At 42.4% G+C, this 27917-nt stretch overlaps 1 pseudogene; it reads right to left on the minus strand.

The window, feature by feature from the left end:
* Positions 1–30: 30 nt before the first annotated feature.
* Positions 31–27859, minus strand: LOC119522529 (annotated as a pseudogene).
* Positions 27860–27917: the final 58 nt, after the last annotated feature.

Below are 27917 nucleotides of genomic sequence, written 5' to 3' on the forward strand. Positions count from 1 at the left end.
CCTCACATTTCAGGGCTTCTTTGGACCAGTCTAGTTATAGGCCTGGAAGAAAAGAGGGGTATTGGAGGTGGGTCATGAAAAGGGTTAGAAGAGTTTCTCAAGCCAGTTACCTCAGGGTATTCCTTGGCAGTTTCATCTGGTGAAACAGGATTAACCTCTCCAGACAGAAGAGTGAGGGCTTGTTCTTCAGGGGAGGTGATTACAGGTCTAGCAGGTACTGAAGGGTTAATCTCTTTAGGTAGAGGTTGGATGGCAGGTTCCTCAGGGCAGACTGGATGTCAGGAAGCTGTTCCCTCAAAGCAGGCTGCAGGTTGGGTAGTTGTCTCCTCAAGGCAGAATGGAGGTGGGGGGCTGTTTCCTCAGAACTGACCATTACAGGTTTATCTAGCAAAGATTCAGCAGAATCTGGAGTTTTGTAGTCCCCAGTGTCATCATTATCAACCTATATGTCCCCATTCTTTGTACAGGATTCCATTCCTTTCCAATCAGTGCCCACACTTTAACAGTAGACACACTGCAAGGTTGACAATTTAGTTTACGTTTTAAATCTGCTACTCGCACAATGAGACTCTGGGTCTGGTTTTCAGAGATCTCAATCTGTGGCCACAGTAAATAAGATTTTCTTTCAGGGCACACATAGAAACTTTTACATCTTTCATATAGTGCTTAATTGCAAATTTGAAGTCTTCAGCTCATCCCTTTCCTTTATAAGTGTATGCAGCATATCTAGGAACAACCAGCCATCATCATTATGCCTTTTAACTGCACAAAACTCTCTTAAGGTATCAAAAACAATCACCCAGAGCCTTGCCTCAGATAAGCATATGATTAGCAGAATCAAATGGTGATATTTTGTATATCTCTATTGCCAACTCACACCATGGACTGTCAATGCCATCTTGATTATTGGAAATAAGAGTTATTAGTGCCTTTGAAGCTAATCAGAGTAAAAAACCCATTGAAAAATCCCATTTTAAGATTCTGTTTCTCAAGAACCATGCCCAGTACCAAAGCTGCATTAATTGGGGTTCTCTAGGGAAATGGGACAAACAGGAATATCTATAAATATGAGATTTTATTAGTGTCTCACAGAACTGTAGGGATGCACGAGCCCAATTTCTGTAGGGCAGCCTGGAAGCTGGCAACTCTGATGAATTCCCCAGGAGAGGCTGGCTGGCTGAAGTAGAGATGTAAATTCTCTCTTCTGACTGGTGAAGTCATCACCTCTCCCTTTTAAAGGCTTCAACTGCTTGGATTAAATGTCTCTCATCGGGGAAGACACCCCCCTTAGCTGATTATAGATGTAATCAGCCAAGATGCAACAAAAGTAATGATGATTTAAGTCTACGAAATATCCTTGCAGTGTTAGGCCAGTGCTTGCTTGACCAGACAACTGGGCACCGTCACCTGGCCAAGTTGGACATGAACCCAACCATCACAGAGCAGAGGTGGAGAAACAGGAAAATTTATCCACTACTGGTGGAAATGTAAGATGGCATAGACCCTGTGGAATGCATTGGTGGTTCCTCAGAAAACTAAACATTGAGTTGCCCTATGACTCAGCAGTTCCGCTACTCAGTCTATACCCAGATCTGAAAGCAGGGACACAAACAGACATGTACACCAATGTTCATAGTAGCATTATTCAAATTGCCAAAAGATGCAAACAATCCAAGAGTCCATCAACAGATGAGGAGATAAACAAAATGTGGTATATACATACGATGGAATGTTATGCACCAGTTTCGGTGCAGCAGAAATGGATAATCAGAATGAACAAACATACCATACTAATCAATGTGTATCTTCTCTCCACTTGGAACCCCCTCCCCCCATGTAAATGAAAACTTAACATCAGCTAATCTGAACACCTCCTGCGTTTGTTCTTTATCAGCACCCCCTTTCTGCCCCTTTGATGTAGCTGCTTTCCACAAGTGGTTTGGGTGCTGCCTGTTTCATGAACAGCAAACTGTTCAAATAAACTCTGTAAAGTAATATGTTGTATTGTATTTTTTTTCAATTTAGTTGAAATATATTCAGATGCCACAAAAACCAATGAAAGTGTACAATCACTGGCTCACAGTGTCATCACATAGTTGTGCATACATCCCCAAGATCAATTTTAGAACATTTTCATTACTCCAGAACAGAAATAAGAATAAAACATAAATCCAAATCCTCCTATATCTGTCCCCCCCACATTGTTAACCCATAGTATTGGTGTAGTAAATTCATTACTGTTGATGAAAAACTACTAAAATATTTTTATAAGGTATTGCTTATCTGCAATTCTATAGTGGGTGTACAATTGTTTCATTTTCTCAGGAGGCCTCTGCAGGTCAGTTTTTTGTCTTTTGGAAAACACTTTCTCAGAAACGGGTCCCTCCCGGCAATGCCCAATGTGGGCTGCCATTTTATTTTACTTAACAGGAGTAAGAATTACAATTTAAAAGATACTGAACAACAGGAGAAAATCACTTCTTGCTCTCCTCCTAATGGGCATATTTTTTGGTTTTAAATGATTGAGAGCAATTAACTCAGAAAAATTATATTATTTGACATTCCATACAAATGCTAAGCAGCCTCATATTGAATCAAATGTCACCCCCTGAAGACTTCATTATGTTATATGTAAAAAACAAATGCGCATTATAAAAGGCAAGGTGTAAGAATTCCTTACTCAACTTTGGAGATGAATGTAAAATGAAACTTCATACACACACTGAATATTAAAACTTGGGAAGCAAAACATTCTAAGTAATTTACCTCTACAAATAGATGTGAGATATTTAAGCCATAACCAATTACGGTATACAATGCTAATGAAATGCTTTCAGTCAACGCTAAGGGCATGTGTCCTAAATAGTGGACCAAACCCAGCTAAATCATATTTCAATGTCTTTGTAGAAATGACATATTCATGAATCCATGTCTCAGAATTAATGTTTATATATCTTATTCAGTTGTGTTAACAATTTCGAGCAGTTTAATTTATTCCAGAACAAAATCTTAAGTTGCTCGTAGTAAGTTTTATAAGGGAACAGAATAATTTTCCTTTGAAATGTTTTTATTAAAATTGGCTTTCTAGCATAATGAGTATATAAAAAAGGATGTGCATATAAAATAGATTCTGTACCTTATTTTTTTCCCCTTGGGGGGGGCAATGTGACCTTTCAGGCTTGTGTTTTATAACTATTGCAACTCACAGAGATTCACCAGGGCCAAAACCTAAAATTAAATAATCTTTATTGCTAAAAGTCACTTGACAGTGTTAGGGAAAAAAATTTCACCATTACTACCAAAGGGCTGAAAGCTTGACCCATACAAACTTCAGAGTTGCTGCTAGGTACGTAACTGTTTAGGTATTATTTGGGGTATAACAGAAAGGAGATCTTGCAGTTAACAAACAAGGAAACTGATAACAAGATGCAATGTTTAAAGAATTTTGAAACCACTCTAATGTGGTTTAACATAGCTAATGTTATATAGTTATACATGTTACTTAGGTTCAACTGCTTTCTTCAATGAGTTCAGAATGAAAGGGATCCAAGAGACTTCTGAAGAACTGTCATCGCTAGAGTAAAAGGAATTGAAGAGAATTTCGAACAATTGCCACCTCTTGCTGCTGCTGTTACATGAAAGGAGATACTGAACATGTGTTTAATATTTAGATGTGTTATAAGTATTCTGACAACTAAAATATTGCAATGTTTACACTAATCCTTAGTTTTCAATTTTAAATAAATGTACTTACAGTTTCCATCAATATTTTTTTCAGCAACAAAGCCATTTCTCCTTTAAGTTCCCTTTGTGCCTCAGTAAGATGATTTTCATGATCCTTCTCCAAGTCCTCAATACCCTAAAACAGACAGAAAAAGTGTACTTCAGTTACCGAGCACCTCTTTTCATCTCAAGTTCTAAATGCATATGATTACGCTGCCAAAGTAGGAACTTTAAAAGTATTCAAATGATGAGTTATTTCTTCTAGATAAAACTATTCTAAATAATTCTTGAAGACTACAATACCCACTAACGAAATAAGAAATGTCACATTTGGGTCAAAGATTATAAGAGGTACAATAGTAGTATAGTATGCATGAAACAATGGTTTAATGAGTAGTTAAGGTCAAGAGGGAAGAAAACAGAGGAAAAAACTGGGCATCTGAAATCAATAATTGCCACAATTTTGAAAACCTCTGATAAGCTTTCTAAACACAACGCGGTAAACCTGCCTATTATGACTAACAGTCAATATAATATGATTTCATTAGAGGGAATAAAATGATCTGTGATATGTACTTTTCAAGTTATGAAAAACAAGTTTTAAATCTTTACTATTCATTCAACAAATTGTGACCTAGTGCCTACTACATTAAAAAAATACTCTGTTAAGTGCTGTGGTGGGATTAAAGAAGGAAAACATGATCTCTCCTTTATTCCAGTGAAAAAAAGAAAGATACAACCAAAAATAACACAAAAATTTATGATAGGTATGTAAATGCAACTTACTGTGGCTATGTGATGGAAGATAGAGATTAATTCCGATTTAGTTGGCAAAGGAATATGATTTCAACAGGTAAAGAAAAAAAAGGGATTAATAGTATCTAGGGTAAGAGCATAAGCAAAAATGCAGGGATGTATTGGTAAGTCAGTTCAGAGAAGGTAATTAAACTGGAAGGGTGAGAGTAAAGTAAGAATGTAGCGAATGAAGCTCAAAAGGGGGCCATGTTACAGGAAGGATCTTGGCAACCTAAGACTTTACACTGGGAAGCTACTGAGAGTTTTTTCAGGAGGGAGAGATATTTTTCAGGGAGGTAATATGACAGACCTATGAAGGGCGGATTGGAGAACAGAGAAATCAGATGTGGGTTTTAATAGTCCAAAATCAAGGAATGATGAGGTCCTGAACTAGGGCAGAAGCAGGGGCAATTAAAAGAAAGAAAGAAATTAAAGAACTATTTCAGAGGTACAACACATTACCCGGCCTAGTGATGACTGGATGTGACAGGTAAGGGAGACAGAGGAGTCAAAGGTAATACTCAAATTCCTCCTTAAGTGGTAACATTTAGTGATACCATATAGAAGGTGTCTTTTCTAGTACTTTATCAAAACACCATACCAATTAATAACTGGCTCTCAGAGAGCAATGGAGCAAGCCAACAACTTCTCTACTTGAAAACACTATAAAAAAAATAACCGTTGTGTGTGTGTATTATTATTTTAAAGTTCTTTAAAGGATATTTATTTTAAAACTGTTTTGCTAGTTTGTTTATACCATCCTACTTAGTTTATAGGCGTGACCTTTCTCACATGTATTCAAACAAGATAATCTGAAAGAAATCCACAAAAACAAGAAAAAAAGAAGGGGCAGATACAGGATCCCATTAACTTCTATAAATCATTACTAAAAAATAAGTATATGTCTGCATGAACATGAGGCCAATATCACTGACCACAATTTGTTAATGTGCAGACGTGCCAGCAGATAATTCTCAATCCACAAATATTTAATTGGCTTTCTCATTCTACAAGAGCCTGGGTGATCTCTTATGATTGTAAGTTGACCTATAAAGTGTGACATAAAACACTCATACAATACATTTGAAAATAAAAGAGATTGATTCATTGCTTTTGCATACCTACTATTTAACAAACACTGAGGATACAAAGACAGGGAAAGGATGCTGAGAAATGTGTTATAGATTTACTATTTTCAACTGTGTATTTACCACCACTGTCACAAAAAGCTGAAAGGTGAGCAGAAAGCTATGATTAAACTCAGCAATTTTATGCATGATATGCATATTGGTAGGTAAAGTTGCCAATTCACCATTTCCTCTTTTGAGTAACCATTAATGAATCAAAACCATTAATGAATCCCTCTATTTAAACATAGAGTTAGCATTTATGTTCAATCAGGAACAATAAATACAAACAAGAAAACTAAAGAACTGAAAATGTGTAACCAAGATTTCCCTCTGCCCCCATCAATTCAGAAAGAAAAAAAGTAAATTCTACTTCCACATACACATTTATGTTTTGTGAGAAACTACCATGCTACCAAATTCAACAGACCTTTAAGAACTGCTCATACAACTTTCTAATTGCTTTCACTCTCTGGCTCTGAATAATTCTATATTGATGAAAAGCCTTTTGTTGCTGTCAAAACATATCCTACAAATATAAAACAGAGTTTTGAGAAGAACTGGTAGTAAAATTTTAAATTTAGCAAAAGTAATTCTACATTAAGCTTAAAAGGAATAGTTATAAAATCAACGTTGCTAACGTTTTCTGTTTTAAAACTGTTGGCTAAGCTTAAATGCGGGACACTGATTACGCGCTTTAACTTGGCGGGCCTGGGCTGGGGGACCGGATCCACCCCTGGGGAGGGTAGTGGGTACGGGTGAGTGCGCCCTCTACAGCCCCCCGGGCCTGGGAAAGTGAGGCCGGAGGCAGGCCCCATTTCCTCACCCAAAAAATACCAATGTTAGGGGAGGCTTGCCGGAGGGAACCGCCTTTTCCCCACCCCCTTATCTTGCCCGGACACTCCCCGTTGCCAGCGCAACTCCCATCACCACCGGTGCGCATACATTGTCGCCGGACACCGTTACGGGAGCAACTCTCGCCCCTTTTCAATCAACCTCCGCGCCCTCTCAGAACCAATCCAAGCCTTTAACCCCTACAGCTACCCCGCCCTCTAAACGCCCGATATAAGCTTGTACTCTCCCCTAATAAACTCTCTCTCTCTTGGTTTCTTCACCCTAAAAGAACCGTGTCCCGCCTGTTCCTTTCTCGCCGCCCTCCATACTTGCACGCCTCCCGCCGGGGACCTGGCCAAGTCCCCCGCCTCGCCCTCGCCTCCGGGAAAGAGCCCCCGCCGCCCCCGCCGCCGGTACCCTCGGAGCAATCCTGAGAGCCTAGGATTTAGCAACCGGCCGCCACCCTCCCCCAGACAAGTCAACTGCGACCGCAACTGGCGCCCAACGTGGGGCCCCTGGAATTAAAAGTCCTCTCCACGCAGCGGTCCAGTGAAACCACCCGCTCGCCCGGACGCCTCTCCAGCTCCCCTTCTCCTCGCCTGCAAAGTAAGGGCCGCCTCTCCCTCGCCGCCCCGCGGAGCCGCCCCTCCCTCGCCGCTCCACGTCTGGAGCCGCCTCTCCCACGCCGCTCCGCGCCCGGGCCGCTCTTCCTTTCCCGCATTAACCTAACTCTTGCCCCCGACTACCTTTCGTCTTCTCTTCCTATATCCCCCACATTCCTCCTAACACTCTTCCTCCAGTAGCTTTCCCTCTTCCCCTCCATTACTTTGCTGTGGTCCTCTGTGTCTTTGTTTCTTTGTTTCGCGCGGTGTGCCTCTTTGCAACCGCCCCCCCCCCCGCAAACTGCTCTCGCTACTGGAGGCTCCTGCCTTCTATTCTCACCGTCTCCTTCGGCCTCGCTGCCACAGTTTACCTCATTTTCTTTACTCAATAATCAACCCCCCTTTTTTCTCTTTTCTCACTCCGCTATGGGTAATCGTCTATCTGCACGCCAAGCACCCCAAGTTCGCGCTCTGGCGGGTCTCCTAGACACACATCGCTGTAAAGTGTCTGTCCGGCAGCTGCAGGTATACTGGGACCTCCTGCTGCCCTTTAACCCATGGCTCACCACTTGCCATCTTTGGGACCCTGTTACTTATGATCGCCTTATTGATCGGGTCACCAACGCCATGGAACATGAGAGCAAGCGCTTCCCTCCCGGCTTGCTCCCCACCTTAATAACCGTCCGCTCCTGCCTTCAAGGCTCCCTCCCCCCGATCGAGGCCCCATTAAATCCAAGGAGGCCCTATCAACCCAGCCAACAGATTCAGACAGCGATACTAATGTAGACCACGATTCGGACACAGAATCCTTAGTCGAGCAAATTAACAACGCGCTCGAAATCGCCCCCCAAAAACAAAGCAATACTAAGCCTCGCCAAGATGGCGAACTTCCTCCTTCTTCTTCCATCGAGGGGAGGAAGTGCTCCGGCGATGACGTCAGCCCTAAGCTGGGCTGGAAACCGCATGCGCTTTACCCCGCCCTTTCACAGGGCGGAGCTAGTCCACCATCTTATGCCTTAGCCACTCCCACCGCGCCGCCGTCTTGCGACGCTTGGGGCCTCCCACTTCCGCCTCCCCCTCCGGCGAGCTCCCCCTCGGAGCCGCTACCGGCAGCTGCCGCCGCTCCTCCCACCCTGCCGACTAACAACCCCTGGCTGCCTTCTACACCTCAAGGCAACCCTTGGGGCAACGCTCCCCCTACCCCCACTCCCGCGCCAAGCCCTCTGCAAGCGCGTCCTCCTTTCTCTCGTGCCTTTCGCTGCTTTCCTCTTAACCTTACCCCCACACCACAGAAACCGTATGACTGGTATCCCATTGACTCTAATACTATTAAGCAGCTTCGCAGGGCCGTCAAGGAGGACGGGTTGGGTAGCCCATACGCTTCCCAAATACTGCAGGATCTCGGCATGGACTTTTGCATCCCCCAAGACTGGGCCTCGCTTGCCCGTTCCATTCTTAACCCCGGCCAGTTTATTGATTGGCGTGCTCACTTCCAGGCGGAAGCAGCTAAGCAAAGTGAGCAAGACGCAGCCACTGGAGTCTATCATCCCCCCGAAGCCTATTTAGGCACGGGAGCGTTTCTAAACGCGTCTGCTTATATTAATGTCCCTGCCACCTTCTGGACTATCCTCAGAGGCATCGCCCTACGCGCGTTTGCCAACTGCTCTGCCCGTCGACCTGACAGCTTTACCAAGCTCCTCCAGGAGCCAAACGAACCTTTCGCCACCTTCGTATCCAGAGTCGAAGAAACCTGCGCTAGAAAAGTTAGCAACCCCCAAGCCCAGCTAGCTCTCACCCGAGAACTCATTCTAGAAGGGGCTAACCCCCCCTGTAAGCAAGCCATTCTCCCCTTGAGGGAAAAAAGTCTAGATGACTGGGTTCTCGCCTGCAGCGCCTTTGACCCAGCTGCCGTGTCCCTAGCCCAGGCTGTCTCTGGCGCTGTCACTGCCGCCTTAGCCGCCACCACCGGTTGTTTTAAGTGCGGGCAGAGCGGTCATTTTGCACGGGAGTGCCCCAATGCAGAAATCAACCGCCTACCTTTCATGCAGCGTAATGGGCGCCCCCCTCCCACTCCTTGCCCACGCTGCCAGCGTGGCTATCACTGGGCGCGCGACTGCAAGAGCAGCCCCAGAGATCTTAGCAAGAATAGCTTAAAAAACCTCTGCTATCCCTGGTGCCCTGACGGCAGTCAGCGCCAGGGCACTGAGCAAGCTTTAAACTCCAAGCGGGGCAAGCCTCAGCCCCGCCCCTAAGAGGCAGCGTGCCGGCCGGTTCTAATAAAACTAATCACTTCACCGGCAGTAAAATGCTTCTCTGGACAGTCCCTATCACCCCAGAAAAGCCTACTCGTAAGTTAAGAATAGAGGGGCAATGGTACATGGGCACGCTCGATTCAGGGGCAGAGGTCTCTTGCATGCCCGCTCAGTATGCCACCATGTGCATGGTTCTCGATGGTCCCTCGGTAGTGGGAGCCACTGGTACCTCCACCTCTCTTCAGGCCAGGCCATAGGGCCCATTAAGTGGGAGGATGAAGAGGGCCACTCAGGCACCTTCCGCCCGTTATTTCTACACACCATAGACCAAATTTTATGGGGCCGTGACATCCTCGCCGCCTCTGGGGCAGTGCTTACCACGCAGCCCCCCCAATAATGTGCGCCACTGCTCGTTTAACACCTCCAGCGCCCGTTCCTCTGCAGTGGGATACTGAGGAACCTATATGGGTGGAGCAGTGGCCCCTTCCCACGCATAAATTAGTAACACTCCAAGCCCTTGTCCAAGAACAATTGGACGCTGGCCACATAGAGCCTTCTACTAGTCCCTATAATTCGCCAGTGTTTGTTATTCATAAAAAAACCCCTCTGCCATTGGTCCCAATAAAGTCATTAACCCCCTTTTTCCACAGCTCTCCAGCCGCACCTCAGCTCCAACCAGCCGCACCTCAGCTGCAAACGGCGCGTTGCCAACACCACCACCCCAACCTCGTCCACCCCCCGCCCGTTACTCCTCTCCCCTCCTCAGCCTTATCCAAGCGGCCTTCACCTCAGTGAATTCCTCCAACCCCAATCTTACCTCCTCTTGTTGGCTTTGCCTCTCCACTTCCTCCCCCCTGTATGAGCCAGTTGCCTCCAACCTCTCCTTTTCAGAAAACACAGAGGACAGCCCCTCGGAATGCAATTGGAATACCTCTGCCGTCCCCCTAACCTTTCATTCAGTCTCCTTTACAGGAAAGTACATCCGCCCTCGCTCAAGTATCTCTCCCAACCTCACAGCTTGTGCCGACTACTCATCTCCCAGCAGCTCTGCAAAATTTCTCATCCCTCATAACTCCTCCCAATGGCTCTGCTCCTCTACAGGGCTTACCCCCTGCCTTAACGTGCAAACCCTCAATACAACTAATGAAACTTGCCTCCTAATTGTCCTCATCCCTAGGGTCCTATACCACAGCGAGGAAGACTTCTTCCTCCGCCTGGAAACAACTGCAGCTTCTGCCCCACTGCAAAAGCGAGAGCCCATCACCGTCCTCACGATTGCCTCCCTCCTAGGTCTTGCAGGCGCTGGCACCGGAATCGCTGCATTAGCCAGTCAAGGCTCCGCCCTAACTCACCTCCGGGCGGCTGTTGACGAGGACATTCGTCACCTACAAAACGCTATTTCCCATCTTAAAAATTCTGTCAATTCCCTCTCTGAAGTCGTGCTCCAAAACCGCCGAGGTCTCGACCTTCTCCTCCTCAAAGAAGGAGGCCTCTGCGCCGCCCTAGGAGAAGAGTGCTGTGTATATGCCAATTCCACAGGTCTCGCCGAAGACAGCCTAAAAAAGGTCCGAGAGGGACTGGAACAACACAAAAGAGACCGTGAAGCCACCAGCTATTGGTCCCACATCTTTACCCCCCTCCTCCCATACCTCCTCCCTCTCCTCGGCCCCCTACTAATGATTATTCTAGCTCTCACCTTAGGACCCTGCATTATCCGCAGAATTGTCCAGCTAATAAGGAAACAAACGGATGCTATTTTTTCCTCGTTCATGCAAGTCCAGTACCAGCGACTCGCCACCTCTGACGCTCCCTACTCCGAGATGACAACCAACCCTCCGCGACCTCACCACCACCGGTCAACCCGCCGACCGCGAGGCCCTTCTCGATCGCCTGAACATCGCACCAACCTCGAGCTCCAGCTTCTCTGAACCTCCAACTTTAAACCCCCCACCCTCGTCCATCCCGCAAGCAGCAAGGCCCCTGTCGAGCGCCCGGGCGCCACACCAACGCCGAGCTCCAGCCTCGCTGAGCCACCATCAACCCCTTTTCCCCTCCCCGACCTCCCCCTTCCCTCATCCCTTAGCGGACCTCTCCGGTAAGCTTCTTCCTTTAATTAGAAAAGAAGGGGGAAATGCGGGACACTGATTACGCGCTTTAACTTGGCGGGCCTGGGCTGGGGGACCGGATCCACCCCTGGGGAGGGTAGTGGGTACGGGTGAGTGCGCCCTCTACAGCCCCCCGGGCCTGGGAAAGTGAGGCCGGAGGCAGGCCCCATTTCCTCACCCAAAAAATACCAATGTTAGGGGAGGCTTGCCGGAGGGAACCGCCTTTTCCCCACCCCCTTATCTTGCCCGGACACTCCCCGTTGCCAGCGCAACTCCCATCACCACCGGTGCGCATACATTGTCGCCGGACACCGTTACGGGAGCAACTCTCGCCCCTTTTCAATCAACCTCCGCGCCCTCTCAGAACCAATCCAAGCCTTTAACCCCTACAGCTACCCCGCCCTCTAAACGCCCGATATAAGCTTGTACTCTCCCCTAATAAACTCTCTCTCTCTTGGTTTCTTCACCCTAAAAGAACCGTGTCCCGCCTGTTCCTTTCTCGCCGCCCTCCATACTTGCACGCCTCCCGCCGGGGACCTGGCCAAGTCCCCCGCCTCGCCCTCGCCTCCGGGAAAGAGCCCCCGCCGCCCCCGCCGCCGGTACCCTCGGAGCAATCCTGAGAGCCTAGGATTTAGCAACCGGCCGCCACCCTCCCCCAGACAAGTCAACTGCGACCGCACTTAAATAATTTTTGTTCACCACAAATATATAAAAGCAATTTAACAGTCCTATCTACCACTCACCAAGAAGGAAATTTTGTTTCTTAAGAATATTAAAAGCCCGTGTCAATTCTTGGTGATTGCAATAGCCACATATAATCCCACAAAAATGCTGTGTTCACTGCAAACACGCAAAAACAAAACCATAGCCTTACTGAACAGTATTTAAGGAGTAAATATTCTTTCCATATCGCAAAATCTTAATTCTTGGTGATTTCAATACCCACACAGATTATCTTTCCAATAATGCTGGTCTTCCCATCTACTTTAGCTGCTCAGATACATTGTCATGCCCCAGATTTTGTCATTACCAATAATTGTAACCTCTACCAAATATTTACAAGCAAAGACTTACACAGTAGCGATCTGTCTGAACCATTTAAAATAAAATAAACTTACTTTGCATGAACTCACTTAATTGTCCAAATAAGCCTATAAGGTTCTCTAGTGTTCCCTTTCACAGATGAGGATGCCAAGGCACAAGAAGAAATAATCTGCCTTGGGTTTCACAGTTAGCAATTGATCTCACCAGAATTGGATGCCGAAGAGCACAGTCCAGAGTCCAGGCTCTTAACCATTATACTTTTCCGTATATGTTTTCCGTATATCCCAAAATTCGACCACAACCTCCTACCTTTCTAAGCTTGCTAACTTCAGTGCTATAGTTTGATAAACTTTGAGGACCTAAAATCCACTGATCCTACGACTTTTCACCATCCCTTTGTGCACCCCATGCCCTCACTTTCCTCCTTCACAACTGGTCAAAAATTATAACTATCCCCCTTCCCCTTGCATATATATGCTGGCCCCTTTTCACTTTGTCAGGCTTGCCTGGCTAAACCCCGACCCTGGAAAACCTAACTCTCCCACCCCTCCCATGCAGACTGCTCTCACTTCAAATTCATGATCACTGTGATCACTAACCTAAACTTGGCCCTTAGTGCTGCTTGGCAACTATATTTCCCTTGTTCATTCACTGGCCCACCCCAAGGAATCTACCTAATACCTTCTCCTCTGTCTTTTAAAGGAAACACCTCCTCCACCCAGCTTTTCTCTTTACTGATGACCTTATGATTTCATGTCCACATGTGCTCACACACTCTGCCTTCTCCCCTGTGCTTATGGATGTACTACCCCTCCTTGCTAAGGCCCATCACCTGTCCACTAGGGTCCTTCTGTTCTCAAGAACTTTGCTTAGCAATTGCCCCTCCTCTTTCCAACTGGTAGTAAGGATGGGCCTGCAGGAATCTATCTGGATTACCATACTGAGAGGGCTAAGGATGGGAGCAGAGCCTTGATGTCACCACATGAGCAACCTTTCTCCACCCCCATCCAGCTCATCGTGAAGCCCAACTCCCCTCTTTTTTGTACTTTTCAAAGTCATGTCACGGGAACCCCACGAACACAAACCAATATCAGAAGCAAAGACCAAGGGCTTTTCTGAAAATGGCATGAGCCTATGTTTCTCTGGCTTACAGTCATCAGGGCAGAAACATATAGGCAGTAATGTGAAGGGGAACTGGCTCAATTCCATGGGCCTACTACAAGGCCAGTCTCTTCATTCTTACTTGAGACTAGGTTACAATAGATTAGTTATAAAGCTAAGCCCAATACCAACACGCAGTTTTTCTTCTTGTTCCCCAGCTTTCTGCAAATCTTTATCCCACTGCTGAAACAAAATTGAAAACTGCTGAGACTATGAGAATAGTCATAATTAAGATTCTTCCTGCAAAACAGAAGAGTAAACACTGTCACATTTCACAATGATATGAAAAAGTCAATGTATTCAAAACAAATATGAGTTGACATAATTCATACTATAAAAGAAGAAGGAAATAATAGCAGCCTAAATCTTTTGAGGGAAAAGGGAGAAGTCAAATGGATGACTGATTCTGACTCCAGAAGCATCTTTTTAAAGAGGCTAACAGAGCTGGTAACTCACATACTTTAAATTTTAGCTCTTGAAAACTAAGGTAGTTTTATTGTAAGTAAAAATGTTCCAGAAAAAAACTCATTTTACCTACGAGGAGACTCTCTTTTTCATTTTCTCTTACTGAATGGCATATAGGTTCTGATAGGATAAACAGATTCACTGAGGAAAGCATATCTATTTATCACATAGGATTTCAAAACAGCAATATTTTGCCTAACTTTTTCCCTGCTTTGGGACAACAAAGACTTTGAACAAAAGAACAGTGAACCCAATTTGGCTGAAATATAAAAATATAAAAATTCATTATCGGAGGCGGGGCAAGATGGCAGACTGGTGAGCTGTATGTTTTAGTTACTCCTCCAGAAAAGTAGGTAAAAAGCCAGGAACTGCGTGGACTGGACACCACAGAGCAATCTGTCTTTGGGCATACTTCATACAACACTCATGAAAACGTGGAACTGCTGAGATCAGCGAAATCTGTAAGTTTTTGCGGCCAGGGGACCCGCGCCCCTCCCTGCCAGGCTCAGTCCCGGGGGAGGAGGGGCTGTCAGCTCCAGGAAGGAGAAGGGAGAATTGCAGTGGCTGCTCTCATCGGAAACTCATTCTACTGATTCAAACTCCAACCATAGATAGACTGAGGCCAGACACCAGAGACTCTGAGAGCAGCCAGCCCAGCAGAGAGGAGACGGGCATAGAAGGAAAACAACACGAGAAGCTCCAAAGTAAAAGCAGAGGATTTTTGGAGTTCTGGTGAACACAGAAAGGGGAAGGGCGGAGATCAGGCCTTGAGGCGCATATGCAAATCCCGAAGCAAGGCTGATCTCTCTGCCCAGGGCACCTTTCCTTAATGGCCCTGGTTGCTTTGTCTATTAGCATTTCAATAACCCATTAGATCTCTGAGGAGGGCCGTTTTTTTTTTTGTTTTTTTTGTTTTTTTTTTTTTAAATCCTTTTTGCTTTTTCTAAAACAATTACTCTAAGAAGCTCAATACAGAAAGCTTCAAAGAATTGAAATTTGGGCACGTCAAGTCAAGAGCAGAACTAAGAGAGCTCTGAGACAAAAGGCAATAATCCAGTGGCTGAGAAAATTCACTAAACAACACAACTTCCCAAGAAAAGGGGGGTGTCCGCTCACAGCCACCATCCTGGTGGACAGGAAACACTCCTGCCCATCGCCAGCCCCATAGCCCAGAGCTGCCCCAGACAACCCAGTGTGACGGAAGTGCTTCAAATAACAGGCACACACCACAAAACTGGGCGTGGACATTAGCCTTCCCTGCAACCTCAGCTGAATGTCCCAGAGCTGGGAAGGGGGAGCAGTGTGAATTAACAGAGCCCCATTCAGCCATCATTTGAACAGACTGGGAGCCTCCCAACACAGCCCAGCAGCCCAGAACTGCCCTGGGGGGACGGCACTCACCTGTGACATAGCACAGTCATCCCTCAACAGAGGACCCGGGGTGCACAGCCTGGAAGAGGGGCCCACTTGCAAGTCTCAGGAGCCATACGCCAATACCAAAGACTTGTGGGTCAGTGGCAGAGACAAACTGTGGCAGGACTGAACTGAAGGATTAGACTATTGCAGTAGCTTTAAAACTCTAGGATCATCAGGGAGATTTGATTGTTAGGGCCACCCCCCCTCCCCGACTGCCCAGAAACACGCCCCACATACAGGGCAGGCAACACCAACTACACACGCAAGCTTGGGACACCAATTGGGCCCCACAAGACTCACTCCCCCACTCACCAAAAAGGCTAAGCAGGGGAGATCTGGCTTGTGGAGAACAGGTGGCTCGTGGACGCCACCTGCTGGTTAGTTAGAGAAAGTGTACTCCACGAAGCTGTAGATCTGATAAATTAGAGATAAGGACTTCAACTGGTCTACAAACCCTAAAAGAACCCTATCAAGGACAGCAAATGCCACGAGGCCAAAAACAACAGAAAATTATAAAGCATATGAAAAAACCAGACGATATGGATAACCCAAGCCCAAGCACCCAAATCAAAAGACCAGAAGAGACACACCTAGAGCAGCTACTCAAAGAACTAAAGATGAACAATGAGACCCTAGTACGGGATATGAAGGAAATCAAGAAGACCCTAGAAGAGCATAAAGAAGACATTGCAAGACTAAATAAAAAAATGGATGATCTTATGGAAATTAAAGAAACTGTTGACCAAATTAAAAAGATTCTGGACACTCATAGTACAAGACTAGAGGAAGTTGAACAACGAATCCGTGACCTGGAAGATGACAGAATGGAAAATGAAAGCATAAAAGAAAGAATGGGGAAAAAAATTGAAAAACTCGAAATGGACCTCAGGGATATGATAGATAATATGAAGCGTCCGAATATAAGACTCATTGGTGTCCCAGAAGGGGAAGAAAAGGGTAAAGGTCTAGGAAGAGTATTCAAAGAAATTGTTGGGGAAAACTTCCCAAATCTTCTAAACAACATAAATACACAAATCATAAATGCTCAGCGAACTCCAAATAGAATAAATCCAAAAAAACCCACTCCGAGACATATACTGATCACACTGTCAAACATAGAAGAGAAGGAGCAAGTTCTGAAAGCAGCAAGAGAAAAGCAATTCACCACATACAAAGGAAACAGCATAAGACTAAGTAGTGACTACTCAGCAGCCACCATGGAGGCGAGAAGGCAATGGCACGATATATTTAAAATTCTGAGAGAGAGGAATTTCCAGCCAAGAATACTTTATCCAGCAAAGCTCTCCTTCAAATTTGAGGGAGAGCTTAAATTTTTCACAGACAAAGAAATGCTGAGAGAATTTGCTAACAAGAGACCTGCCCTACTGGAGATACTAAAGGGAGCCCTACAGACAGAGAAACAAAGACAGGACAGAGAGACTTGGAGAAAGGTTCAGTACTAAAGAGATTCGGTATGGGTACAATAAAGGATATTAATAGAGAGAGGGAAAAATATGGCAAACATAATCCAAAGGATAAGATGGCCGATTCAAGAAATGCCTTCACGGTTTTAACGTTGAATGTAAATGGATTAAACTCCCCAATTAAAAGATATAGATTTGCAGAATGGATCAAAAAAAATGAACCATCAATATGTTGCATACAAGAGACTCATCTTAGACACAGGGACACAAAGAAATTGAAAGTGAAAGGATGGAAAAAAATATTTCATGCAAGCTACAGCCAAAAGAAAGCAGGTGTAGCAATATTAATCTCAGATAAAATAGACTTCAAATGCAGGGATGTTTTGAGAGACAAAGAAGGCCACTACATACTAATAAAAGGGGCAATTCAGCAAGAAGAAATAACAATCGTAAATGTCTATGCACCCAATCAAGGTGCCACAAAATACATGAGAGAAACATTGGCAAAACTAAAGGAAGCAATTGATGTTTCCACAATAATTGTGGGAGACTTCAACACATCACTCTCTCCTATAGATAGATCAACCAGACAGAAGACCAATAAGGAAATTGAAAACCTAAACAATCTGATAAATGAATTAGATTTAACAGACATCTACAGGACATTACATCCCAAATCACCAGGATACACATACTTTTCTAGTGCTCACGGAACTTTCTCCAGAATAGATCATATGCTGGGACATAAAACAAGCCTCAATAAATTTAAAAAGATTGAAATTATTCAAAGCACATTCTCTGACCACAATGGAATACAATTAGAAGTCAATAACCATCAGAGACTTAGAAAATTCACAAATACCTGGAGGTTAAACAACACACTCCTAAACAATCAGTGGGTTAAAGAAGAAATAGCAAGAGAAATTGCTAAATATATAGAGACGAATGAAAATGAGAACACAACATACCAAAACCTATGGGATGCAGCAAAAGCAGTGCTAAGGGGGAAATTTATAGCACTAAACGCATATATTAAAAAGGAAGAAAGAGCCAAAATCAAAGAACTAATGGATCAACTGAAGAAGCTAGAAAATGAACAGCAAACCAATCCTAAACCAAGTAGAAGAAAAGAAATAACAAGGATTAAAGCAGAAATAAATGACATAGAGAACAAAAAAACAATAGAAAGGATAAATATCACCAAAAGTTGGTTCTTTGAGAAGATCAACAAGATTGACAAGCCCCTAGCTAGACTGACAAAATCAAAAAGAGAGAAGACCCATATAAACAAAATAATGAATGAAAAAGGTGACATAACTGCAGATCCTGAAGAAATTAAAAAAATTATAAGAGGATATTATGAACAACTGTATGGCAACAAACTGGATAATGTAGAAGAAATGGACAATTTCCTGGAAACATATGAACAACCTAGACTGACCAGAGAAGAAATAGAAGACCTCAACCAACCCATCACAAGCAAAGAGATCCAATCAGTCATCAAAAATCTTCCCACAAATAAATGCCCAGGGCCAGATGGCTTCACAGGGGAATTCTACCAAACTTTCCAGAAAGAACTGACACCAATCTTACTCAAACTCTTTCAAAAACATTGAAAAAAATGGAACACTACCTAACTCATTTTATGAAGCTAACATCAATCTAATACCAAAACCAGGCAAAGATGCTACAAAAAGGAAAACTACCGGCCAATCTCCCTAATGAATATAGATGCAAAAATCCTCAACAAAATACTTGCAAATCGAATCCAAAGACACATTAAAAAAATCATACACCATGACCAAGTGGGGTTCATTCCAGGCATGCAAGGATGGTTCAACATCAGAAAAACAATCAATGTATTACAACACATTAAAAACTCGAAAGGAAAAAATCAATTGATCATCTCAATAGATGCTGAAAAGCATTTGACAAAATCCAACATCCCTTTTTGATAAAAACACTTCAAAAGGTAGGAATTGAAGGAAACTTCCTCAACATGATAAAGAGCATATATGAAAAACCCACAGCCAGCATAGTACTCAATGGTGAGAGACTGAAAGCCCTCCCTCTAAGATCAGGAACAAGACAAGGATGCCCGCTGTCACCACTGTTATTCAACATTGTGCTGGAAGTGCTAGCCAGGGCAATCCGGCAAGACAAAGAAATAAAAGGCATCCAAATTGGAAAAGAAGAAGTAAAACTGTCATTGTTTGCAGATGATATGATCTTATATCTAGAAAACCCTGAGAAATCAACGATACACCTACTAGAGCTAATAAACAAATTTAGCAAAGTAGCGGGATACAAGATTAATGCACATAAGTCAGTAATGTTTCTATATGCTAGAAATGAACAAACTGAAGAGACACTCAAGAAAAAGATACCATTTTCAATAGCAACTAAAAAAATCAAGTACCTAGGAATCAACTTAACCAAAGATGTAAAAGACCTATACAAAGAAAACTACATAACTCTACTAAAAGAAATAGAAGGGGACCTTAAAAGATGGAAAAATATTCCATGTTCATGGATAGGAAGGCTAAATGTCATTAAGATGTCAATTCTACCCAAACTCATCTACAGATTCAATGCAATCCCAATCAAAATTCCAACAACCTACTTTGCAGACTTGGAAAAGCTAGTTATCAAATTTATTTGGAAAGGGAAGATGCCTCGAATTGCTAAAGACACTCTAAAAAAGAAAAACGAAGTGGGAGGACTTACACTCCCTGACTTTGAAGCTTATTATAAAGCCACAGTTGCCAAGACAGCATGGTACTGGCACAAAGATAGACATATAGATCAATGGAATCGAATTGAGAATTCAGAGATAGACCCTCAGATCTATGGCCGACTGATCTTTGATAAGGCCCCCAAAGTCACCGAACTGAGCCATAATGGTCTTTTCAACAAATGGGGCTGGGAGAGTTGGATATCCATATCCAAAAGAATGAAAGAGGACCCCTACCCTCACCCCCTACACAAAAATTAACTCAAAATGGACCAAAGATCTCAATATAAAAGAAAGTACCATAAAACTCCTAGAAGATAATGTAGGAAAACATCTTCAAGACCTTGTATTAGGAGGCCACTTCCTAGACTTTACACCCAAAGCACAAGCAACAAAAGAGAAAATAGATAAATGGGAACTCCTCAAGCTTAGAAGTTTCTGCACCTCAAAGGAATTTCTCAAAAAGGTAAAGAGGCAGCCAACTCAATGGGAAAAAATTTTTGGAAACCATGTATCTGACAAAAGACTGATATCTTGCATATACAAAGAAATCCTACAACTCAATGACAATAGTACAGACAGCCCAATTATAAAATGGGCAAAAGATATGAAAAGACAGTTCTCTGAAGAGGAAATACAAATGGCCAAGAAACACATGAAAAAATGTTCAGCTTCACTAGCTATTAGAGAGATGCAAATTAAGACCACAATGAGATACCATCTAACACCGGTTAGAATGGCTGCCATTAAACAAACAGGAAACTACAAATGCTGGAGGGGATGTGGAGAAATTGGAACTCTTATTCATTGTTGGTGGGACTGTATAATGGTTCAGCCACTCTGGAAGTCAGTCTGGCAGTTCCTTAGAAAACTAGATATAGAGCTACCATTCGATCCAGCGATTGCACTCCTCGGTATATACCCGGAAGATCGGAAAGCAGTGACACGAACAGATATCTGCACGCCAATGTTCATAGCAGCATTATTCACAATTGCCAAGAGATGGAAAACAACCCAAATGTCCTTCAACAGATGAGTGGATAAATAAAATGTGGTATATACACACGATGGAATACTACGCGGCAGTAAGAAGGAACGATCTGGTGAAACATATGACAACATGGATGAACCTTGAAGACATAATGCTGAGCGAAATAAGCCAGGCACAAAAAGAGAAATATTATATGCTACCACTAATGTGAACTTTGAAAAATGCAAAACAAATGGTTTATAATGTAGAATGTAGGGGAACTAGCAGTAGAGAGCAATTAAGGAAGGGGGAACAATAATCCAGGAAGAACAGATAAGCTATTTAACGTTCCGGGGATGCCCAGAAATGACTATGGTCTGTTAATTTCTGATGGTTGTAGTAGGAACAAGTTCACTGAAATGTTGCTATATTATGTAACTTTCTTGGGGTAAAGTAGGAACATGTTGGAAGTTAAGCAGTTATCTTAGGTTAGTTGTCTTTTTCTTACTCCCTTGCTATGGTCTCTTTGAAATGCTCTTTTATTGTATGTTTGTTTTCTTTTTAACTTTTTTTTTCATACAGGTGATTTGAAAAAAGAAGGGAAAGTTAAAAAAAAAAAAAAATAAAAAAAAAAATAAAAAAAAAAAAAGAAAAAAGACAAACAAGGGAAAAAAAAAAAAAAAAAGATGTAGTGCCCCCTTGAGGAGCCTGTGGAGAATGCAGGGGTATTCGCCTACCCCACCTCCATGGTTGCTAACATGACCACAGACATAGGGGACTGGTGGTTTGATGGGTTGAGCCCTCTACCATAAGTTTTACCCTTGGGAAGACGGTTGCTGCAAAGGAGAGGCTAGGCCTCCCTGTATTTGTGCCTAAGAGTCTCCTCCTGAATGCCTCTTTGTTGCTCAGATGTGGCCCTCTCTCTCTGGCTAAGCCAACTTGAAAGGTGAAATCACTGCCCTCCCCCCCTACGTGGGATCAGACACCCAGGGAAGTGAATCTCCCTGGCAACGTGGAATATGACTCCCAGGGAGGAATGTAGACCTGGCACCGTGGGACGGAGAACATCTTCTTGACCAAAAGGGGGATGTGAAAGGAAATGAAATAAGCTTCAGTGGCAGAGAGATTCCAAAAGGAGCCGAGAGGTCACTCTGGTGGGCACTCTTATGCACACTTTAGACAACCCTTTTTAGGTTCTAAAGAATTGGGGTAGCTGGTGGTGGATACCTGAAACTATCAAACTACAACCCAGAACCCATGAATCTCGAAGACAGTTGTATAAAAATGTAGCTTATGAGGGGTGACAATGGGATTGGGAAAGCCATAAGGACCAAACACCACTTTGTCTAGTTTATGGATGGATGTGTAGAAAAGTAGGGGAAGGAAACAAACAGACAAAGGTACCCAGTGTTCTTTTTTACTTCAATTGCTCTTTTTCACTCTAATTATTATTCTTGTTATTTTTGTGTGTGTGCTAATGAAGGTGTCAGGGATTGATTTAGGTGATGAATGTACAACTATGTAATGGTACTGTAAACAATCGAAAGTACAATTTGTTTTGTATGACTGCGTGGTATGTGAATATATCTCAATAAAATGATTATTAAAAAAAAAAAAAAAAAAAAAAAAAAATTCATTATCTACAATGGTTTCAAATTGCTTTACAGTAAGAAAACTCATTGTTATTAAAAAAGGGAGGAAAGTTAATCGTTACTGACTGACCTCTCTCTATATAGATCCTTTCATAGAAGGAGTGAGTAGAGGAACTATATGCTTGCTGAAAAATCAAGGCAAACACACTTTTCACTAAAGACTCCAATAAATAGAAAGTAACAGTACTTTTCCTTGCACCTAAGAAATACTAACAAGTGATACAAATGTGGTGGTCTAAACTTTACCTTTGTTCATGTTGTGCTTTCCAAACATGCTCAAATTTCCGGTTACTGGTATTCAGCGAAGCATTGGTATTCATTTCAAATCTTTTTCTCTTCGCAAGAAGAGACTTTGTAATGTCATCTATACAGAAAACAGATATTTATTAAGATACAATATTGAGATACAAGGGCAGGAGAAACAGAAGAGTCTTTTTTTTTTTCAGGGGGAAATAAAGAAAGCAGAAGCATTTGTGCATACTACCGAATAGAAAGCTAACACAAGCCTAGCACAAGACATACGCTGAGAAAGACCTGAAAAGACCCTAAATGTTTATCTCAGGCTGATCAATAGGCTCAGTATAAGGTGGGTTAAGGTTTGAAGGAGAGCCTCAAAGACAGTCAATTTACACTATAGCCTTTAATAATAAAATCAAACAATCAAAACAAAGTAAAGAAGAAAAAAAATTAACTAACAAAGAAAAAAAGCAAGCAAACAAACAAACAAAAAAAAACAAAACAAATCTCAGCAAATACTGGGGACAAGGGGGAATGTAGCTTCCAGTGATAACATATAATATTCCAATGTCCAAAATTCAATTTAAAATAAAACACGAGGCATGGAAAGACACAGGGAGAGATGGCCCATTTAATGGAACAAAATGAAGGAACAGAAACTGTCCCTGAGAGAGCCCAGGCATTGGAATTACAAATCAAAGATGCTAAGTCAACTCTCTACATAAGTTTGACAATGTAAAGGAAAACATGTCAAGGAATTAAGGGAAATTAGGAAAATGACACATTAATAAAAGTAGCCATTCAAAAAAGAGACAGAAATTTTTAAAAAGCAAGCAAACACACATTGTGGTGCTGAGAAGTATAACAAATGAAATAAAGAATTGACTATAGGTATTCAAGTGCAGATGTGAGCAGAAAGAAGAAAGACTCTGCAAACCTGAAGGTAGGACAATTAGAATTACCCAATCTTAGGAGCAGAAAGATAAAATAATGGAAAAAAGTCAACAAAGCCTAAGGGACCCGTGGGAAACCAAATCAAAGAAAATCACAAGGAGACACATTACAGTCAAACTGTCAAGCCCAAAGACAAAGAGAGAATCCTAAAATAAGGAAAAGAGAAGTGACTTGTTACGTACAAGGGATCCTCAATAATATTAAGTGCCAATCTGTCATCAGGAACCATGAAGGCCAGAAACCAGGGGGGTGACATATTTAAAGTGGGGAAAGAAAAAAAAAATACCTGGAACCAAGATTTCTATATTCAGACAAGAAAGAGAGATCAAAACATTCCCAGACAAGCAAAGCTGACAGAGTCTGTTACCACTACACCTGCCCTACGAGAAATGTTAAAGGGAGGCCTACAAGAAGAAAGAGAGTATACTAGGCAGTAACTTGCAGCCATGTGAAGACAAAAGGCATCCATGAGAAGGTAACTGTACAGGTAAATATAAACGCCAGTATTACTGTATTCTTGCCTTGTAACTCTATTTTTCTTACACGACCCAAAATACAAACATAGATGATAATCATAATTCCATATAACTGATAGGCATGCAGAATATAAAGATGTAATTTGTGACATAAAGGAGGGAAGACAGGATATAGGAGCAGGACTTGTGTATGCTGTTAAAGTTAGGCTGATATCAGTACAAACAAGGCTGTTACAGATTTAGGATGTTAAATGTAAACCTCAAAATAACCATAAAGGAAATGTTTAAAATTATAGAGAGAAGGAAAAGACAAGGGAATCAAAATATTTCACTATAAAAGATAAACACAATACAAAAGAAGGCAGCAAAGGAATAAATGAGGGTCAAAAAAAGTATAAGAATTACAAAAGGCAGATGTCAAAATGGCTGAAGTAAATCCTGCCGTATCAATAATTACTTTGAACGTAAATGGAGTAAACTATCCAATCAAAGGGCAGAACTTGGCAGAATGGATTTTTAAAAAGGGCATGATCCAACTACATGCTGTTTACAAGAGATTCGCATTTGGTCCAAAGACACTAACAAGTTGAAAATGAAAGGAGGGGAAAAAAGAACATTCCATGCAAACAGTAGCCCTAAAGAGAGATCGGGTGGCTAGAGTAATATAAAAAAAAAATAGACTTTGTGCCAAAAACTGTTACAAGAGACAAAGAACGACATTTTATATTGATAAAAGGGTCAATCAATCAAGAAGATATAACAAGTCTACATATGTGTACCTAAGAGCAGAGCCCCAAAACATATGAAGCAAACATCGACAGAAGTGAAGGGAAAAATAGGGAGTTCTACAAAAGTAGTTGGAGACATCAATACACCACTTTCAATACTGGACAGAACATCTCCATGGATGACTGATAAGGAAGCACAGAATCTGAGCAACACTAGAAGCCAACCAGACCAAATATAGAAAAAAAAAATGTCACTGAAAAACAGCAGAATTTACCTTCTTCTCAGGGGCAGATGGATCAGTCTTCAGGATAGGCCATATATATTTGGGCACAAGTTTCAAAAAACTGAAAAAAGATTGAACTCATAAGACACATCTTCTCTGACCACAGTGGAATGAAGCTAGAAGTCCAACACAGGAGAAAAACTGGAAAATTCACAAATATTTGGAAACTAAACAACACTCTTAAGAACCAATGGGCCATAGAAGAAATAAGAAAGGAAACTGGAGAATACTAAGAGACGAATGGAAATGAAAACACAGCATACCAAAACTTATACGATGCAGCAAAGGTAGCCCTCAGAGGGACATTCATAGGTGTACATGCCTGCATTAAAATAGAAGAACGCTCTCACACCAATCACCTCCCTTTAAATCTTCAGATAAAGGAGAGAAAACTAAATCTAAACTTAGCAGAAGAAAGGAAATAAAGATTAGAGTGGAGATAAATGAAATAGAGAATACAGAACCAGTTCAGAGAATCAATGTAACCAAAACGTGGTTGTCTGAAAAGGTTAATAAAATTGACAAACTTTTAGCCACACTGACAAATGGGGGGCGGGGGGACAGAGAGGAAACACAAATGACCAACTTCAGAAATAAAAGTGATTTTACAGAAATGAAAAGGATTATAAGAGAATACTATGAATAACTGTATGCTGACAAATTAGATAAACTAGGTGAAATGGACAAATGGTTAAACTGACTCAGAAGAAACAGAGGATCTTAGCAGATCTATTAACAGGTAAAGAGACTAAATCAGTAATGAAACCCCTCCCAACAAAGAGAAGTTGAGGAACAGATGGCTTCACTTGTGTACTCTTCCAAAAATTCAAAGAATTAACGGCAATCGCTCTCAAACTCTCCCGAAAAATCAGAGTCAGGAACACTAGCTCATTCAATAAGGCCAGTTTTACCCCAATACCAAAGTCAGATAAGGATATCACATAAAAAGAAAATGATAGACCAATTTCCCTTATAAATGTAGATGCAAATATCCTCGACAAAATACTGACAAACAAATCCAAGAGCATATGAAGAGGATTATATATACCATGAGTGTGTGGGATTTCCCTGGAGCTTTTTATAACACATTTCTCTCCCTAAGTGCTGAATGTCATAACATTTTTAATCCTCTAAACAACGCTTTGCTAAGAATATGATTGTATGTCATGGGTCTCCCATCAATACTTATTTTCCAGTAGCTGCACTCTTAGGCAAATATTCTGTACTTCCAGTATCCATCCCAAGTAGTCGATTTACAAGAGAGCTCACAAACCCAGCCCTTTTCACCATCAAATAGACAAAGCTTTCAAAAATATTGCCTGAATGACTGATCCATATAGAGGAGCAAAAACTGAGTCTGCCTCTCATTATTTTAAGAGCACTGTCTTTTAACATGGCTCGTGCAACTGATACTTTGCATGGCATTTGGAAACTTAAGATTTCTGTGTTTTGGACATGATTATATGTCTCTCACTAGCCAGCAAAGCTGCCTTTAGTTGTCTGTACCACATAGTTTATTAGTGGAAAAATCACAACAAAGAGTTATTCTGGAGGCTTACATTTACACTACCCTCCCTCAATGAAAAGAACATTGGAAAGTCCTAGAAAATAACAAAATTGAAAAAATACAAAATTGATGGGAAAAACCAGATGTACCACCTAGTCTGTGAACACAAAGGGGGAAGAAACATCTCCCATTCATTTCTTCTTCTGTATCCCACAGTCTGTGAAGTGCGCATGTGCATTAGATAAAGGCATCATTATTACCTCCCCATTGTCAGTGCCATTCTCACTCTTCACATCAACAATTTAAACAGGTTAAGTAGGGAAATCTATGAAGATGCATCCCAATAAATACTCATGCAAAATCCTATACATGAGAACAAGTCATGAAATTACAGTCCTGTCAGCCACTGAGTGACATTTCCTATTATACAAGTTACAGTGTGTAAAACAACTTTCCTTAAATACAAATATCTCCTCAAACATACCTCCCAATTTTTCCAACATACTGTGTACTTCACCCCTGTAAAGAAATTACATTAAAAGATTTTAGTTCAGGATATGTAAAATACCACGTGTATTTTGGAAGAAATAAGTCCTATCAAGTGTTGCATGTACAATATTCGTTACACGAGCCAAAGGAGACTTTTCTTGAAGTACTTTACCCGACAGGCAAAAATTACTTTAAACACATTACCCCACTTCTTCCTCAATTGTCCGTGCAGACGGTCTTTTTTTACCATGCCTATCAGTTACTGGAGTCTTTCCTGCATTGAGAATAAAAAAGGAAAACATTTGTAAGTTAAGTGTGCTACTTTGCTAATTTTTAATGGAGCAGACTCTTTCATTTTGGAGTCTTTTAGGCTTTATTATTATTATTATCAACAAAAGATTTTCCAGCAGACCTAGGAATGTAGTCCTTCCCCTGCTGGTCAGAGGAAGGCAGCCCAGGACCATTTTAGAGAGACAAATTCTGCAGGTCATTGAAAGGTTAAGGTCCCAGTAAACCATGCATCCTACATCAGATATTTGGGAAATCACGACTGTAAAAGGCAGGAAGACATGCTACAGAAGCTTCTGTCACAAGGATCGAGTGAGAAACAAGGTGCATGTTAAGGTTTCCCAAATGTGAGGTTCTGATCGCTGTTCAAAGCGCTGTGGGTTCAAAAGAAAAGGGCTGTGGGAGACCGTCTGTGCCGTGAGCGCACTATTTGCAAAGGTCTGGGGCCCACGGTACCTTCCATGCCATCCTCCTCGGCGCCACTCAGATCCCTCCTCTCTCCTCTCCTGCAGTCAGGGGCTCCTGGGACCACCTCCTCCTCCTCCGAGGGCCTCCCGGATTTCCGCAGACGCTTTCTTCCAAAGGGCGCCATGGCGGGGCGTCTGCTCACTTTGATAAGAGATCTAACCCCCCGAGTCCCAACTCACGTC

This window comes from Choloepus didactylus, chromosome X (assembly GCF_015220235.1).
Source record: "Choloepus didactylus isolate mChoDid1 chromosome X, mChoDid1.pri, whole genome shotgun sequence".
In the NCBI taxonomy this organism is placed as follows: Eukaryota; Metazoa; Chordata; class Mammalia; order Pilosa; family Megalonychidae; genus Choloepus; species Choloepus didactylus.